At 36.3% G+C, this 18,072-nt stretch overlaps 1 protein-coding gene across 3 annotated transcripts in view; it reads left to right on the top strand.

The window, feature by feature from the left end:
- The first annotated feature begins 2,494 nt into the window (after positions 1–2,494).
- The window catches only part of Fhl5 (four and a half LIM domains 5), a 35,968-nt gene continuing 20,390 nt past the window's right edge, over positions 2,495–18,072 (top strand). The window contains exon 1 of one of the 3 annotated variants that reach the window (XM_005377787.2): positions 2,495–2,648. The gene's annotated coding sequence lies outside the window, so the exon portion shown is untranslated. Of the gene's footprint in view, positions 2,649–3,127; positions 3,215–18,072 lie in introns of those variants that run through there. The other 2 variants (XM_013510707.1, XM_005377785.2) reach the window with 2 other exon arrangements.

An 18,072-nucleotide genomic window follows, 5' to 3' on the forward strand; every position in this document is an offset into this window, starting at 1 on the left:
TCCCTTTTTCCTGCCTAAGTCTGTGATTTACATTTCACATAAACAATCAGTGTGGTTTTGGTATTAAAGAAAACAATTGGGGGGGAAGCAGTATTCTATTATGTATTTAATTGTGTTGCAACCATTATTCAAAGCCACTTTAAAAATAATGTTTTATTGATTTGGAAAGTCACAGTATATGAAATCATAAAAGGGATACAGAGGTACCGTGGGGTTCAAGACATGCTCCACCAAAATGCTGCATCTTATCATTTGAGAGAACTGCAGAAGCAGGAAGATCCCTCACACTGTCCCTTCATCCCGGTCCCTGGAGCAGATCACAAACCGAGGAAGGTCACTGTCTTAGCTCCCACCCTTCTTCGCTGAAGCAGGTCATAAGACCTTCATTTGAGAGATCCCACTCTACATTAAAAAAATAGCATCCTTATCTCTGAGGACAGGGATGTAAAGAAGAATCTGGACAAAGAAGATTTCCTTGCTGTATTTCCCCTAGGTTTATGCTCCTTTGTTCACAGCTATCTACTCATTTTCATCAACCTAAGCATGAAATACACAAGCTTACTTAACAGCTTCTCTGAGTCTTCATCTCTGAAGGCTCCCATGTCATACAAAACGGATATAAAGGCCAATGCCTTTTTCTTGCGAATGGGCCTTTTGTTGTAAGGGTCTTGGGCATGACCTAGCATGTAAATGAAGTTTCTCGTATCCTATAACTGATCAAAATGCTCTTGGGTTTCTAATTACATGTTATACAACTGAAACTATGTGTACATATTCATAGGTGGTATTTACACATATATAAACATTTACACAAACCTTTCCTTACGGTTAATGTTTGTGTACGAAATTCTAGTGAGGTGTGCCAAGATTTGGGCTATAGCTATCTCTTTGAGTCCAAGTCATTTTAAATTTTCTTTATATATTTTATGTTCTTGTTCCAAATTTTCTGCAAGAAGCACTTTTATAATTGAATAAACTGTTATTTTAACAATATTGCTATGTAATATAGAGAAAAGACAGAGGGGATCCAGACTGAGGATCCCCTCTATGATTGACATAGCCTATGTAAGAAAAATGAAGACTGGAATTAGAGGGATGCTGACAAATTTGAGAAAGATTATTTAACAATGTAGAATAGGCAGAAGTTGATGATATGGGAGAATAAATGAGAGAGAAGAGTCTAAGGTACTAGGTAGGTGATTGTGCCCCAACATAGGAAAAACATTAAGGTAACGGGATAGGAGGGGAGAACATGAAAAGGTTTATTTGGGATTGATGACTTTGAAATGCCTGAGGCCTTCTAGACAAAGATTCCAGTAGATAACAGGATAAAAGTGTGAAACCTTGGGAAATGATACCCGAGGAGAGTACAGATGTTGGAGTCATAGCATATAGTTGCTTCTACATTGAACGCGTTAATAAAACAGCATATGGAACAGAGGATGAAACTAGGGAGGGGGGCTGGGGATTTAGCTCAGCGGCGCAGCGCCTGCCTGGCAAGCGCAAAGCTGTGAGTTTGATTCTTGGGACTGGAGAAAAAAAACAAAAGAAACTCTAGGGAAGAGGGAGGTAGTAAAGGGAGAGGAGTCTGGGGATGCTAAAATAAAGGAGAAAAACAAGTATACCTTAAAGGGAACTAAAGAGAATTTGAAGAAGAAATTGCCAAGACCAGAGATAAGAAATTTCTTTTAAAATTAAGGAAGGCCTTTAGATAACTTAATAAAACTCTATGATCTTAAGATTTTTTTGGTGAAGTGGTGCAAGCAAAAGACAAATTACATTAAAGCTGAAGAGGGGAAAGGAGGTTCAGAAGTTGAATCAGTGTAGATGACCTCAAGAAAGCATACTGCATAAACCAAAAGGGCAGTGACACCATGACCAAAAATGGACACAGGCACTTTTACATCTGCAGACTCTTCCTTTCCTATAAAAGGAGGAAAGTAAAGCCTGTTTAATAGTGGTATCATGATGATTAGAATCTGTTATTAATGAAATATACCTTTGTCCTTTCAGTAAATCAGAACTTGTTTTTGTTAATCATGTTTTCAATTTACAGTGTCATAATCACAAAATCAGGCAAGTAGCAAAGCGTTGAGTTAATTGGCCCTGAATTTCCCTAGCTCATATTTGATTGTATTCAGCAGAATTTGACCTCAAAAAATATTAACATATGTCTTTAGCACTCAGAACAAGGCCAGTTTGGTCTGGGAATGGATGGAGTCATGGCAGAATATTTCTTTTCTCATTTAACCTAAGAAATGACCTTCAGTGGAGATTCTAGGATCTTACATCACTTTCTGTGTATTGATTGGTACGACCCGCTAAGACTTCCTATTGTGGATATCTCATCACTATGCAGATGTTTCTTCAACCCAACTGTTGACATCTGTGGCCCCTTTCATGTTTTGAGCTGAAGATTCCCAAGGACCAGATGAGCATCCTTAAATGAAGTCACACAGCATGGGTGTGACATAACAATTGTTACCAGCTCATAGGGAGATAGGCAGAAGCGGGAAATGTTAAGTCCACATGGCAGGTGCAGGAAGCAGGTAACTACCCTGAGTTAACCTATTCAAATCCAAGAATTTCCCAAGAAAGGGGTAGAGTTCACAACTCAGGCTCATCTCAAGCTACAGAGAACTCCACAGGTGAGAACGTGGGCCCTCATCTCTTCCAGATAGTTCAACAAAAAAGATCTGCAGTTTAGCCATCTCTAACCTGAAAGGAGGCGTACGATACCTACCATGAAACAAAACCAAAAACAGGTTAATGTAGGAAACAAACCATTATTTTAGAGAATTCGTTTTCTAATATTTGGCCTCCTTAGTGAAAATTTCTCAAGCATGTATGTGTCTGTATGAATGTTGTGTGTTTTAAACTTTTTGGAGCTGATGCAGAGATTTCAAATACGGCTAATACCGGCAGAATTTCCTTTTCAGGACGTTCTGCGGAGAATTCATTACTTGTAATTTTAAGTAGAAATTGACAAAGGACTACTTTTTCAGCCCAGGAGGAGCCAGCCATGTGCACGTCACAGGGCTGGGAGGAAACCCAGGATTCTATTTTTTCCTACAAAGTTGAAAAGGCTGCAGTTGAGAGGGATTTGCAGCTCTCTCTCTTTTGTGAGTTGACATATTTATGTATCAGTGGGACAGAATCATCATACATTCTTTCATACTGTTCTAAGACATTGGAAGCATCAGCTTTAACAAAAGTAAGTTTTTCCTTCCAAAATCTTTCATTTGTGTTTTGCTTGTGTGGTATTTTTGACTTCGTGAATTTTTTAAGGATGAAATATTTTTATAAACTTTCCAGTGATTACTTGAGAACTTTGGCGTGACAAGTCAGTGTATACCTTGAAGTTTGTTAACCATTTGAGCATTTACAGCATCTGCCTGCTGAGCTTTACAGATCTCTCCTTCCGACGATAGCACAGTCAGATAATTCTGCAGTTGCCTACGGAGTTATTGTAATGGTTTTATTATGTGACCATAGCTTCGTTGTGGTAAAAAGGGGAACTGAAGGGATCCTGGGTTTTATTTGACTCAGTTTATTTGAATGAATAACATCTTGAAGATATTTTATGACTAAATTTATATTTCCAAAATGTATTTTGAAGTCACAGATTTTAAGAAGAGTAAATGAGATTCTTGCTTTTTTTCGAGAAAAATCTCTTTACTTTCCAGAAGCACGCATACATACAATAATTCCTAGTCTTAAAATTGAATTAAAATATCTGTGTGCCCAATACACACAGATATATGATATACTTCCTCTATCTAAAGTGCTGTTTTTGAAACTAAGCATTCTCAAGGCAAAAAGCATGAATCCCGTAAGCATGAATGCTTTCTCAGTATTTTAATCATGCGCTTTTGTGGTTCATTTCAAAACTAAATGCAGCTCCTCTGCTGTCATTTTGCATCAGAAATGTGGGAATTAAAAAGTATCATTAATAAAATGTATAATTCTTATAAATAAAGTATAAGAAAATCAGTCATTTTGGGCAACATTTCATATCCTCAATGAAGTACATAAATTAAATTTTAACAAATACTGCAATCTGGTATTGTAGAAAATACTTCATAACGTATGTGTTACTTGTATGCTGGAAGTCATGATCCAAATTGCTGGGCGGGGAAGGTAAACTTTGATGCCCGTATGTACACTTGTTCTGCTTCTTCCCGTATTACTATTAATTGCCAGCTCTGAATTGTTCTAAGTAAGAGTAGCAGATCTGTGTTCTATTGTAATGTCTGTGAAAAGTGTACCTCTTATTTTTATTATACCTGCCAACATTTTGAGACAAGCTAGATTAATTTGGGTTGCTTAGGGAAGCCTAGAAACATTCTGCTTATAACAGTGAAAATATGTATCTATTTAAAATATTGTAGAAATGCTTTGATTTTTTTTTTCAAAATGTCTTTTCAATGTAAGAAGCATGATCTCTTTAGAAAGGAAAAACCAAATACTTGGACTCAGAGAGGAAGGTCTGAATCCAATGTAAGTTAAAGGAGCTTGCATTCCCGTATTATAATAATGTTTTTTTCTATTTGTCTTAGTTACCCTGTAGTGTCCTAGAACGAGTTTTGGAGAAAAGGAAAAGGAGGACTCTTTCCTACAAATCACACTTCAAATCCTCTCAAAATTACATCCTCAGCATTTATCTTTACAGCTTTGAAATTACAGATCTCCTTAAGCATCTGAGAGGATCAGTGGACTTTCTTCTTAGGGGGAGAAAACACACTAGTTAACAGAGTGATGGGGAGCAGCATCGAGGGCAAACTAGTTAAAAATTCTGACATAGGAGGCTGGGGATGTAGCTCAGCGGCACAAGTGCCTGCCTGGTGAGCCTGAGGTCCTGAGTTCGATTCCTAGTATCCAAAAGAAAAAAATACCAAAAATACCAAAAATTCTGACATAGACTTTATCTTGGGACCCCTTCAAAAACGCCTGCATAATTTACATAATTCCCCCCGTTGTCTGTCTGACACAGCTAAATAGCTGTACGTGGCTGCCACACAGTATTCTTAGCCTTAGTAGTCACTGTACCTTTATTATGAGTGAACTATTTTATTCTCTGCTATTGCTCAAGCCAGAAACTAGGGAACTAACAACTTCTTCCATCTTTCATATCATATACTCAGAATATCTCCAATTTCTGACACAGCTACCTCTTAAATGTACTGACTTCTTTCTTTCACTGCTGTTTCACTTCTTTCACTACTGCTGCCGTTTCACCCTGTTTTCTTCTTTCACTTGGTTAACAGTGGGCCTTTGATTGGTCCTCATACCTCTCCAATTATCCTTTTGTACTGTACTTTCCATACTCATTATGTGTAATGCCTATATTCCTTCTCAGGGAATTCATGCTCAGAAAAGCGGTACAGTAGATTGAAACCAGATCTCATCAAACCTTAAGGTGCTCAAATCCCCTGTGGGTTTTGGTAAGATGCAGGTTCTGATCCTGTAAATCCTAGTGTTTGAGTTTTTTGCATTTCTAACAAGCTCACAGGAGATGTTGCTGTTGGTCCGTGAACCACACTGAGGAGCAAGGGTTTCGAGTATGCCTCTTGCGCTAGATGAGCTGGCGCTCAGATCACAGCTGTGCTGCTCATCACTTCTGTGGGCTGGGAGAACTCACTTCACCTCTGTGTGTCTTGTTTTCTTTGTCTACAGAAAGGCGATCTAGGTGCGCCTCTTTTAGGTATGACGTGATGAATAGACGCTGATGTGTTAAAATTACTTGCAACACTGCAGGCACAGAGTCAGTTTATTCCAAGTCAGGACTCTGAAAAGTTAGCTTGTATGTTACTGCTGTTCTGATTCTCATTCTCTCTCTGTCTTTGTCTCTGTCTCTCTCTCTCCCTCTGTCTCTGTCTGTCTGTCTGTCTCTCTCTCTCTCTCTCTCTCTCTGTCTGTCTCTTTCAGCTACACTGAATGTCCGTCAGCAATTGTAGAATAAGGCCTCTTTCTCTGCAGCCTCCCCAGGTACTTTTCTGCAGTTCACTTTTTGTACAGAAGTAACTCACCTCAGTCACTCGTTTTTAGGTGCTGCATCCTCAGGCACTCCCGACCGTTTCCCACCTATTATATATCTGGCTCCATCTTTGTGTATTCTCATAATGTCCACATATCCTTATTGGATGTGTTATAATTTCATTTCTTTTTTTTTTTATTTTAAAGATAAAAGGAGGGAAACATTAACAGACATACAACATTTTACAACATATCACAAGCACAATACAGACAATACAGAGTTACAAACAAAGTGGTAGGGAATTAACAATGGTGGTTGTATTACATATTGATATCTTCAAAGTGGCTTCTCATGAAAACATATAGACATGCAATACTGGTCAACCTAGTTGGACTCCTCATAAGATAATATGCTCCATTGTAGCAAGGGACTGTGATAATTAACACTGAATTTATAACATCCTGCATTCCTCTTTACAGGGTACAGGTGATCAATAAAGATTGAAGGCATTTTACAGACATTGTCAATGACCTATAAAATTAGAAACAGAGACAAGAACAGCTTTAAGATGGAGGCAGCTTTAAGATGTTTTTTTAAAGAAAGAAATAATGGTTATAATAAATGATCTCTTCAAATGCTACATAGGGTTTCTGGGTTGGACTGTGAATGTCATATGTATCCTCTATATATCCTCCAGATACATAGACAGCATGATTTATTCTATCCAGCTAATACTGCAGTACTGAAAGAGACCAAAATGACTATCCTCTTGTTCTTAGGATAATTAACTTGTCTTTGTGAACGTTTAGACATATGGGAAGGATACAGTGAATTCAGTCCCATAGGAATCCTTAGTAGTCCACATAAGATTCTGAGACAACCCAACGTGGTTTTAAATTCTTTAAACAAGGCTAGACATTCAGGACGAGAGCGACGGTGTGATATCAAGAAGAGCATCTTAGCCTTGAAGTCCAGGCTGAGCTCAGTTCTCTGTGAACTTGGACAAGTTAGTTTGGTGCCTTCCTTAAACACGGAATGAAAATATCTTGTAGAATTTTTATTAGAACTCTAGTAACACTGGTCATTTTTATTTCTTCCCAAATTCTTTTATAATTCTGTCTCTGCTGGAACTTCAACTTATCTCACTGAATTGTTAGCAAAGCTTTGAGATATATCTTTGCTTATTAATTTTACCAGAACAGTACTCACCAAATGGATCCTTAGTTTTGTTCTTCAGTACCTTATTCTGAAGTGTTGCCCTCACATTATTTAGGAATCTACTTTTTAATATTCTTTCTAGTTTGTAGTTATGAGCTGAAGATGGCAGCGTGGAAGTGTGTGAGAAAATGGGCTTCTGGGGTTCTTGTTTTCCAGACTTCGTTCTCTTTAATCATCTCTAGAAATGTTCGCAAGACAATCTAAGTAACATTTCATAGTCACATGACCCCTAGTACTTTTTTAAAGAGTACTAACTCCTAATTGAGGTATCAAGCTGCCATCTTTTGCAGAGCCAATGTACATGTATATGCATTGTCATCCATTTACGCATCAATTAGGCCAAGTCAGTATAAAACTATAGAAACTCGGGGCTGGGAATTTAGCTCAGCGGCACAGCGCTTGCCTGGCAAGCGCAATGTCGTGAGTTCAATTCCTAGTACTGGAAAAAAAAAAAAAAAAACAACTATAGAAAGTCAAAGTCATCAATATTCTTTATATCATGGAACTGCATATTGTGCTAATGAAAACCAAAGACTCCTCTGCACAATCATCGTTTATCACAAACTGTGACCAAATGCCTCTCAGCATAGAACAAACAATGCCTTCAGTTTTGTGTGAGAGTCTTTCTTCACTTAAATATCAACACTCCTTTAACAGATTTGTGAGCATAATTTGCATTTGAAAAAATGTGTCAGACACCAAGCTGTTATGTTGTCTAAATTAAGATTTTATTTTTAAAAATGATTTCCAGTCTTACAATTACATTTAACCTAGTTATTTGTTCCTTGAGCATTTTTATAATTATACCATCCTGGAAAAGACTGACCTTTGACCAGTAATTTTTTTAAATTGAACAACTGTACACTAATTTTGTTCAATATTTTCCTTGCTATCAAAGTGTTTTTTATATATATATATATATATATATATATATATATATATATATACACTTTGGACAGTACTGAAAAGTAAAATTTTAAAACTATAATAAGAGGCTTAACATGTAGCATATCTTTTTCTAAATTTGTTCCCTACTTTTAAAAAATATTTTTGTAATTGACTATTTTTTTCATTTAAGGCAATATTATAAAAATTTCACCATTCTGTTTAATACTATTTCACACCATCATAATCCCATTGATTACTATTCCAAGCACCATATTAATGACTTCTAGTATTATTTTAGAAGTCATTTAGTAAATAATTGTATATTTTTTTCAAGCAGTGTTTAGAAAGACCTTTATGAATCCTATTTAAATTTAATTTTACTTTAGCAAACACCACCCAAAATGCAACTAAAAGCACAAAATATACTTTGAAACTTTAGATCAAGGGTCAGAAAATAGTTTCTGTAAAAAGCAGGATAACAAATACTTTAGGCCTCAAAATTACTCACCTCTAAAGTTGTAGCTGTGAAGTAGCCTTACACAGTGTGCTAATGAGTGATGGTGACTAGCTTCCAATGAAGCTTTATTTTTGGATACTGACTTTTGGATTTCATATAATTGCATGTGTCAAAAAATATTCTCTTTTTGGTATTGTTTTGTGTCATTTAAAAATATAAAAGGTACATTTATGTATCATGCCATATAAAAACAGTCAGTGGCTAGTTTTATTCTTTGGACTCTAATTGCAAACTTCTGCTTAAAGGCTGGTTTTAGGAACCCTACCTTCCAGGATTCCAGAAACTTCAATGCACATATGTACATATATTTAGCAAGAGCTGGGCTGGAGATGTGGCTCAGTGGTAGGGCTCTTGCCTTCCATGTACAAGGCCCTGGGTTTGATCCCCAGCAGCCCCTACTCCACAAAAAAATAGTTAAATGTTTTATTAAATGTGAAAGGATTTCTTAAACTAAAAGTGATTAAGAAACTCTTCTGGATAACATGTTGAAAAGTACTTTGTAAACCATAAATCCCTATTACAATGCATTTTGAGTTTTCATTTATGATATTATACACACTAAATGATATGAAAAGATTGATAGAAAAAATAAAAATATGCCATAATGAGAATTCCATCTGGAGAACTGATACTCAAAATCTGAAAATCTAATAAACTGTAACCTAAAGAGAAAATAGGTAAAGGCCTTTAAATGTGAAGTAATAGTTGTACTAATCAAGGTAATTGGAATATTTATTGTTTTGGTCATTTTTTGGCCTTCTGATTGATCCAGTAGTTTACAAGTAATGTTATTCGTCCGCTCATTTTGTTTTTAAGTTTCTTTTTGAACTACAATAGCATAATCAGATAATAAGCCATGCTTCCTAATTTAACATGTGGTTATTAAAAGTTAGTATACACTCAATTCTTCTTTTCTCTTTATACATGTTCACAAACAATACAACAAACAAATGGCACCACTTTTATTGTGATCTATATGTAGATTTGAAAATTCCACTTAATCATGTGCTTCTGCCTTCAGAGGTCTGAAACATGCAGAAATACTCAGGTATTATATATTGATAGTTTATTATCAATGTTATTATCATTAAAGAAGGGGACACAAAGTTGCATGACAGAGCACTGCTCTTGCCTCTGAACTGAGCTTATTCCTTGTGGGGGCCGGAACGTAGAACAGCAGGACTCCTTCGGGATGCAGGGCAGTGGCCATAGGCTCACTCCACAGAGGGTGGCATGGTGAGAGCTCTGCTTGATGTCTTCAGCAGAGTACGGAGATGACACGGTTCCACTTCAGTATGCCCATCAGCCCAGTTACTTATCCACGAAGTGACTCTTCTGGTGGAGTAGAATGAATGAGCCAAGGGAGGGACTCTTATCCTCAGGGTACTTTCAGAAGAGAGAAATTCCTGTAAAAGGCAGGCAGAACCTGGAGAATTGACACTTACTGTCTTATCATCCTTAATTCAAAAAGGCATTCTTAGTCTGTTTTAAATGTAAGCCATCCATGGAAATTGTTGAAATGCAAGAGAAAATGTTGGTTATTAGAATGTGTCATAGTTCTGCCCTTCTAGCGTGACCTTCAGTTACCCAAGAATACAGGAGACTAAGGTTATTCAGCAATGTGTAGAGAGTTTTTAAAGCTTGGACATGTACAAATAGTTTCATACACGACTCTCGTATTATCCAAGCCTGGGTGGGATGCCATCCTTAGATGTGTCCCTCAGGCAGATCCAGCAACACACATCATCTTCACAACCATTGGCTGGCCTCTGTTTAGGAAATTTCCTTAGTTCTTAGAGACTACCTTTTATTCAGCCGTCAAGGTATAGCTCTAAAAGAAGCTATCCCAGACTGTGAAAAGACTTCAAAGCTACACTAAAGAGCATAGATTATGCAGGTCACTAAAAGCAGGATGATTCAACATCAAGTAATTTTAAGATTCTGGGTTGGCTTTATTTATGAAACAGGAGGGGAGTAGCTGTTTTAGTTGTAGAACTTAGTAGCCAGGCGTCTGTCTTCTTTATGCTATAGTCATTCAATACATGTTTGTGCCAGGAGCAAAGGCCTGGCCAAGTCGGGAAGATCTCGGCTTTGTTTGTCTGCCATGTTAGCTTACCACTAAGAATTCACACGCTGAATATTTAGGATGAAAACAAAAATTACACTAAATTATAACCAATATTTATCAACTAATACTGTGCACATTTCACTTCCAAGGGAATGGTAACATATTTTTCCCTCTTCTTTATATCCAGAATTAGCATAAAAACCTGAGTTCAACATGTTATGCTTCCAAAGCTATAAACATAAAATTGCTGAGTGAAACACAGATTACCTTAGCTATAATATATTTCTCTGGCAGATGCATTGAACTAACACTGCCTAAATCTTTGAAACTCAAAATAGATAAAAATCAAATTAAAACTGATTTTATGTACCAAGTGTTCTTCCCCTCCCCTCCACTATGACCAACAAAATTTAAACTATCAAAAACTAGCTCATAATTATTGATAAGCATTATCACCAAAGCAGGGAATATAGCTCTGCTTTGTATCTTTTAAAACGTTCATTCTGGTAGGAGATAAGTTATTTGCTTAGGCATAAACACTGAAAAAAAACTAAATAGCATCAACTTCTAACCCCAACCCAGACACTACTACACAGCACATAACATACACACCTACAAAGACTCATACACACAAACACACAGGCCACGTGTACAAACACATCACTACCTCATTTTTTTTAGATGAGGATCCACAAAATACAAGTAAAACCTGGTTCAGGCTTTTCCTTTCCACCTCCATAGTAAGATAATAATAATTATGACAAACAAAAACAAGTAAAAATGGAGTTGCCTTGATCATTGGAGGCGACTTATACTTCCTTTTGAAGATAGAGGTTTCATTTTGTTAAGTGAGGTGGCTTTAGAAATGGAATGAACCTCTATGTTTATGCACAGGAAGCTGTCACCTGGTCAATAATTAAAACCTGGAGTGGCAGACTCAAGTCACAATAGGGCTTTCATCTTTTTTCTATTTTCAAAATAATCACAGCAGAAACCAAAGCTGTCGTTTCAGACAAGCACTTTGCCCATTGCTATATGGAAGAACAAAACAAATGCTTCTGTGAGATGCTTGGAAACCTGAATTCTGGGTGAAGCATTTTCACTATCTTTTGTCAGCTTAAAGAACTATTTTTTTACTGCTCAATTTTTCTCATTTGTTTGATGAAAGGAATACGTTAAAAAACAAAGTAGGAATTAAAAAAAATATCTTTAAGATCCTAGATTTAGTGGTTCTGGGAAAATAAGTTTGTATCAAAAATAGTTTTAGAAGGAAGGAAAAATAAAACAAGCACTAAGAGACCTTATCGCTAAATATTTTACAGTGTTTCCACGGAGCATTCTTTTCTCTCTAGTTTTCCTACAATTCTTTGCTCAATTCTTACCTCCCCTCCTTTCTCTTTTTTCTTATATCTTCTCTTTCTCCTTGTTCTGATGATTGAGATTTAATTATTAGTAAGCTATTTAAACAAAATCTGTGTTAGTTATACAACTAATTTGTTCACAGTGTTCTTTCTTTACAAAACAAGGTCATTTAGAGTACAGCTGAGAAGCAAGTTGTACAAAAATGACCAAATTAGTGACCCATGTTGTCTTTAAATGGATCACTAAACTGGTGTCTAGTTTTGGCCCATCATAAAGAAAATTTCTCTTGCTTTTATTTAACAACTTGGTCCTATACAGGTCACTTACTACAAATTTGCAATCTAAAAAAGATTGTTAGAATTCATGGGGATTTACTGTTAAATATGTGCAGAAAGACTGCAGTAGCCATTATTTTTGGAGACAGAATAAAAAAGACGTGAAGAGCCAGTGAATGCATACACCAGTCTTACCTAGGAGAAAACTGCCCATAGACTTGCAAGGAGATAGGATACCTGTATTCTTTGACTTGGTCAATCGATCCAGAGGAAAAGACGCAGTGTATGTGTAGTACAAATAAAGGAAAGGACGCTCTCCGCCCTGATAGGGACACGATGATTATGCTTCCTCCCCAAGCCGAATATTCCATGACTGAAAGTGTCAGTGCCTCTTTTCTTGAACTGAACCACTGTCACTTTCAGTAAAATCGGAATCCTTTGCAAACTACCATCAGTTTTATCCAAGAATTTTTTTTTTTAGTTTACCTAGTTAGTTTTACATACCACTCACCTCCAGCTGGTATACAGAAATGCAAATGATTGTTTCTCGTAGTGAGCTCACATCTTGGTTGTAAGTGGTGCAACAAGCTCTAAACCCTTTATAAATATGGAAGTATCTAAGAGAAACTTGCAGGATTTCATTAAACGTATCACAAAACAATTTTTGAATATACCCTCATAAACCTCAGAATTAAAAAAGATTAACATGTTAACAGGCTCTTCTTACTTCAGAAAGCTCAGAATGAGCTCTTTCATCGTGTTGTTTTACGAATTTTAAGAAAATCATAAACCAATAGAATTGATATTTTAATGCCAGGATTCATGAAAGCCAATATATTATACAGTTATTCTAGTATAATTCAGGAAAGAATTTTGTGATTAATTGTAAAATCCTACTCCTTGCTTTTATTTGAATGACTTAAAGTTCTTCCTAATTTTTAAACTAGTTTGTCATGTTAAAAACCAGGTTGTTTTCTTCCCATTTCCCAGTATGTATTATACATGTCGGTCCTTAGTTACACTTTCAGTTTCTCTCGCCAGAGGAACAGTGCTGTGTGTCCAATTTATTTCACTTGAGAGTATAGTCTCAAGGTGCATCTGTTTAGCCAAAAATGTCTTAAGTTTATCATGAGGAGAACAAGGGAGGAGGGGGAGAAGGGACAAGAGAAAAACAGAATAGAAGGAAAACATGGAAGCAAACCTTTCATAAATAAGGAGGGGGAAAATGATCAAAGGGAGGAGAGGGGGGTAAGAGAAAAGACATTAGAAGATACATCATGTGCGGTTACAAGTTCCCTATCATGAATGGTACCATTATGCATATTCTAAAATGTACTGATAAAATTAAAAATTCAAAAAATAAATAAATACCAGTTTTATAGGCTCCATTAGCTAAAGAATATATAACCTAATCTAATATTATAAATTGGTATAAATTAAACACACCCTCCATTTTCTGGACCATTTCTAAAGCTATATTACCAGTTGAGAAGCTGTTTATTCTTTATGTTTGAAAACATTTCTTAAAATTTAGTTGAATTCCACTATATTATTAAGAGCATCAACTTTTTGTTTTTCAAGATTTTACAGTGTCACGATGAGTCAGCTACAGTGTGGTGATTGGAACTAAACTGAACTAGCAAACTAGTTCTAAACTAAACTAGCAAAGCTCCTTTAAATTCCTGGAAAATAGGTTATCAACTGAACTTGGTTTTAGGCAAGTGTTTAAATTGAGCATATTGTCACCCACTTAAAAATGACTTGACTAAGAATTGATTGTCATCATCATTTGTCATTGAAGGAAATTAGTTTTAAACCATCTAACAATATAAAATAAACATCTTGGTTTTATAGTGACCATTTCATAATCTCGTATTAAACTCAATAATCAAAAAAGTGATACAAGACATACTGACTTTCTTTTCTGATAACGTGCATTCCAACCATGGCAAGTGTTTCACGTGCACCCAAGTACCTGAGCAGACTGATGTATGTTACAGACTTGTTTCTTCTACTGTGTTAGTTTCTACAGAAGCAGGTCACACCTTTTGCTAGATGAGCTCATGTAGATGCAAGAGGAAGCAGGTGGAGACAGTGGTACAGTGTTCAGACCCTGAAAATAATTAATGAACGTGATGACAAGATCTCCAAATAGGGAGATCAGAAACAAACAAAAATGATGTGACCCCACTACTACTGTTATTAAGGAATGTTATAGAATGCCTGTTGACCATTCCAAGGAGAATAGGGAGGAGCAAACATATTAAACCTGTAGTGTCCTCATAGACTTCTTCTCTGAGAAACAATGTTGAATTGGGGGTTCCTACAGGAAAAACATTACCCCTATCATGTGCTAAGCTTATGTGAAATGCTGTTGGGTAAATTATCGTAAGTTCAGCTCTTGCTTGTACCAAAACCTAGCACTTATCAAATCCTCAAACCAGTGTTGAGGGGCCCTAACGCCAACTTAGTAACTAGAGTTGTTCTGGCAGGCACCTTTCACTGGAATAATAGAGCAAGCCTACAGAAAGCAGAAGGGCAGATAAGACTTGTATCTCCTAAAGTGATTAAAGTCCTTCATGATCAAAATTGTAGAGCTAAGCCTAGCTATGGAATTAACAACAGAAATTTAGACAGAGATTTAGATAATATGCTTTCATCCTTAAGGGCAAGATTCTTTTATTCTTGAAAATGTGCTTATACTCCAGTGAGAGAAAATATTTTTAAATCCCACTTTGTTAATTTTTAAAATTTTTGATGAAATGTTGTTATATTTAGTGCTCTATCATAAACTCTATTTTACTTCTACTTCAGGAATAGCTACCAAAATTGCATGATTCTGAATACAGTCTCTCCAAGAAAATCACACAGTGTTTTATTTTTCTTTGTTAGTACCTACAGAAACAGAAAATAGCCAGATGGAAAGCTCTGGTCAGCTGTTTTGTTTCATGGGAGAGTAGTTCATCAGCTCTCAAGAGAATTTGTGTTCGACCTCTGCACACAAGACACTGAGCTTCCAAAACCTCTGGACTTGCAAAAGTGTCCCTAGAGACTAATATCAAACATTCCACCACAATTATTTGATGTTTGTTTTAGGTTATTTTTGATTGATAGCCTGAAGTTACGGCCTCAGTTATTTTTAAAATTGTTTGCTGAGATTTTTTTTTTTGAAAGTGGCACTTAAAGATGGTGGAAAATACCCTCCTTTTTCCCAAATGTGCACTATAGTTTTAGTTGCATATTTTCCATCAAGTCATGTGTGCCTACAGCTGAGTTACCACAATGTTTCCATTCCTACATTTCCCTTGATCCTTGACTGGGACCCTGAGAAGCTAATAGAGTTCTCATTTTGTAATTTAAAATGAAGTGCTGGAAAATTTAAATGACTTCTGTAACAGTGAACAAATTATATGCTAGTGCAAAGCATTCAGTGCAACATCTACAGTTTCTGATTTCTAACCCAACGTTTTTCTGTGTCTTTGGTTCCAAGCAAAAACTAAATAAAGAGGTGTACACGAGTCTATTCAATCTCATTCTCAGAACAAGAAACAAAAGAAGAAAGAGAAACCTAAAAGTAGAGCCTATTTACTAGTTATTCTAACTCCTTCAGAGTTTTAAAGTATCTGGAGTTTACGTTTTACTGCTGTATGGCATATACTTATTCCATCTGGCAGAGCTAAAACAGATTAGTAATAAATTTAGGGAACTTATTTTTTTCATGTATTTCACTTAACTCCCCTGAGTCTTGTCAAATTTGTTCACTCATTTTTCCACCAACATTGCAGCTAATGTCATCATGGACCCCAGGGCAGAATGACCTTACAATCCCAATAAAGACATAGCAGGCTGTAAAGTCATGCGTACCATCCAAGGAGGGCCAGTGCCCTTCCAAAGAAAGTATCTGATAAACACTTCAAAAACTTTATATTCATCAGTACTCTTCAGTTTAGGGAAAAACCTTTTACTAATGTTAATAGATTCATGACCTACTTCTGCTACCTTTTTAAAAATATCTCCTTTGGACAATAACCACAGCACATGTAAGCTTCATCTTCAGCTACCCTTGCAGGGAAAGTGAGAGAATCTATTCTGCCATGACAGCCCCTCCTGGCTTTGTCTTTTGTTCCCCATCATTTGTTTTCCTTTCTTTGACATATTTGCTACACATATAATAGAAAAAATTAACATGGTATTCAATTTAATATACAGCAAATTCTTAACGCTCTTCTGTTTATGTTGAAGTCTTTCTTATTTATTCCACTGATAGAATTCTCCTTGTATATGTATTTCCATTATTACGGGTCTTAGAGTCTAAGTTTTTTATTCATTCATTTATTCAGTCATAAAACATTTATTGAGATCCTGCTGTGCCTCTGCTATATGCAGGTGAAGTAAATAACATTACCTTTGAGGAGCTAACAGTGAAGTGAGACAGACACACTGAATAAAACAATTGTTACAAAATATGGCAGAAGGAATATAACTATAAACTAATAGCAATCACTCTGTCTTGGAGACATGGAAAAGCACAGAGAGAAGGATTTTTCACTGGACTTTGATTGATGACAAAAATCATCCTGTTGGACCAGGCAGGTGGATAACAAGAAGTGCGTTTCAGGTGGAAGAAAAGTCATGTGCAAAGGCTGAAAAGCATACAAGGAAAAGTATCTGAAGGAGGAGTCCCTGGAAGTCCCTAACGTGCAGGTGTTGGAGAGTCCAGGGCTGGGAAACATGGGTGACAGTGAAGAGAGGAGAGGAGATAATAAAAGGTCTCCAGGGAAAGACTATAAGAAGATGGGTCTCAGAAAGGTTTTCCCTGATCTTGGTTCTGAAACTCCTCTGAGAAATTGAGCTTAACAACAGAGAACAAAGACCTATAATATAAATGTGCGTGGTCTTGTTCATATTGAGTGTGAAATCCTTAATATTACCTTCAGTTCACTGTAAGCCAGTATGGTCCATCAACGATAAGAGACTATCTGAACAAAATAGTTTAAAGGATGTTTCTGAGGTGCAGTTAACAGGACAGGGTACCAAATAAACACGTGCAGGGGTCCAAGAAGGAAAGAATGAGGGAAACACCTGCCTTGCCAGATTTGGTGATCAGACAGCTGTACATGCTAGATAATTTCTGTAACCTTTTATTAGAATGGTATAGTATGTACTTCAGTCAGTGAGACTTCAAAAATGTTCTTAAGTGTGCATCAGCCACCTGCCTGCCCTTATAGCAATAGTACAAATTAAAATCAAAACGAGAAAATGACCAAAGGTAAATCCAGTTGATTATACTTCAAATTAACATTCTTCCTCTAGTCTCTGCCTCCATCCAAGTTTTGTGTATTAATCATACATATTTTGGTATTGAAACTTCTGCGCTAACATTTCCCAAAGTGTCTTAATATTCCTCACACCAATTATATTTAAATTATTCCAATTCTTTCCCAAAGAAAAGCAGAAACAAATCTACGGAATCAATAAAATACCTGAATGGGTAATTGGAGTAACCGTGCAGCACTCCCAGGTGAATGTAAATGTATTTCTACAAGTAAAGCTATTTTGAATACAAACACAGAAACTAAGCCAGAAAGCTCAGCAGATTTTAAAGAGCAGTGTGCTTTTATATTTGGGCAAAACTAATGGCTATAGAGTTATTTGCTTCTATTTAATAACAGATCCATATATTAGAGAGGAAAGTACCCAATCTTCAGTACCATTCGGTGTATACGCTCTGTTATAAGAGACATACTCAATATGATTATTTTATATA

The sequence above is a fragment of the Chinchilla lanigera genome, unplaced genomic scaffold, assembly GCF_000276665.1.
Source record: "Chinchilla lanigera isolate Chin_1 unplaced genomic scaffold, ChiLan1.0 scaffold00010, whole genome shotgun sequence".
NCBI classification, from domain to species: domain Eukaryota; kingdom Metazoa; phylum Chordata; class Mammalia; order Rodentia; family Chinchillidae; genus Chinchilla; species Chinchilla lanigera.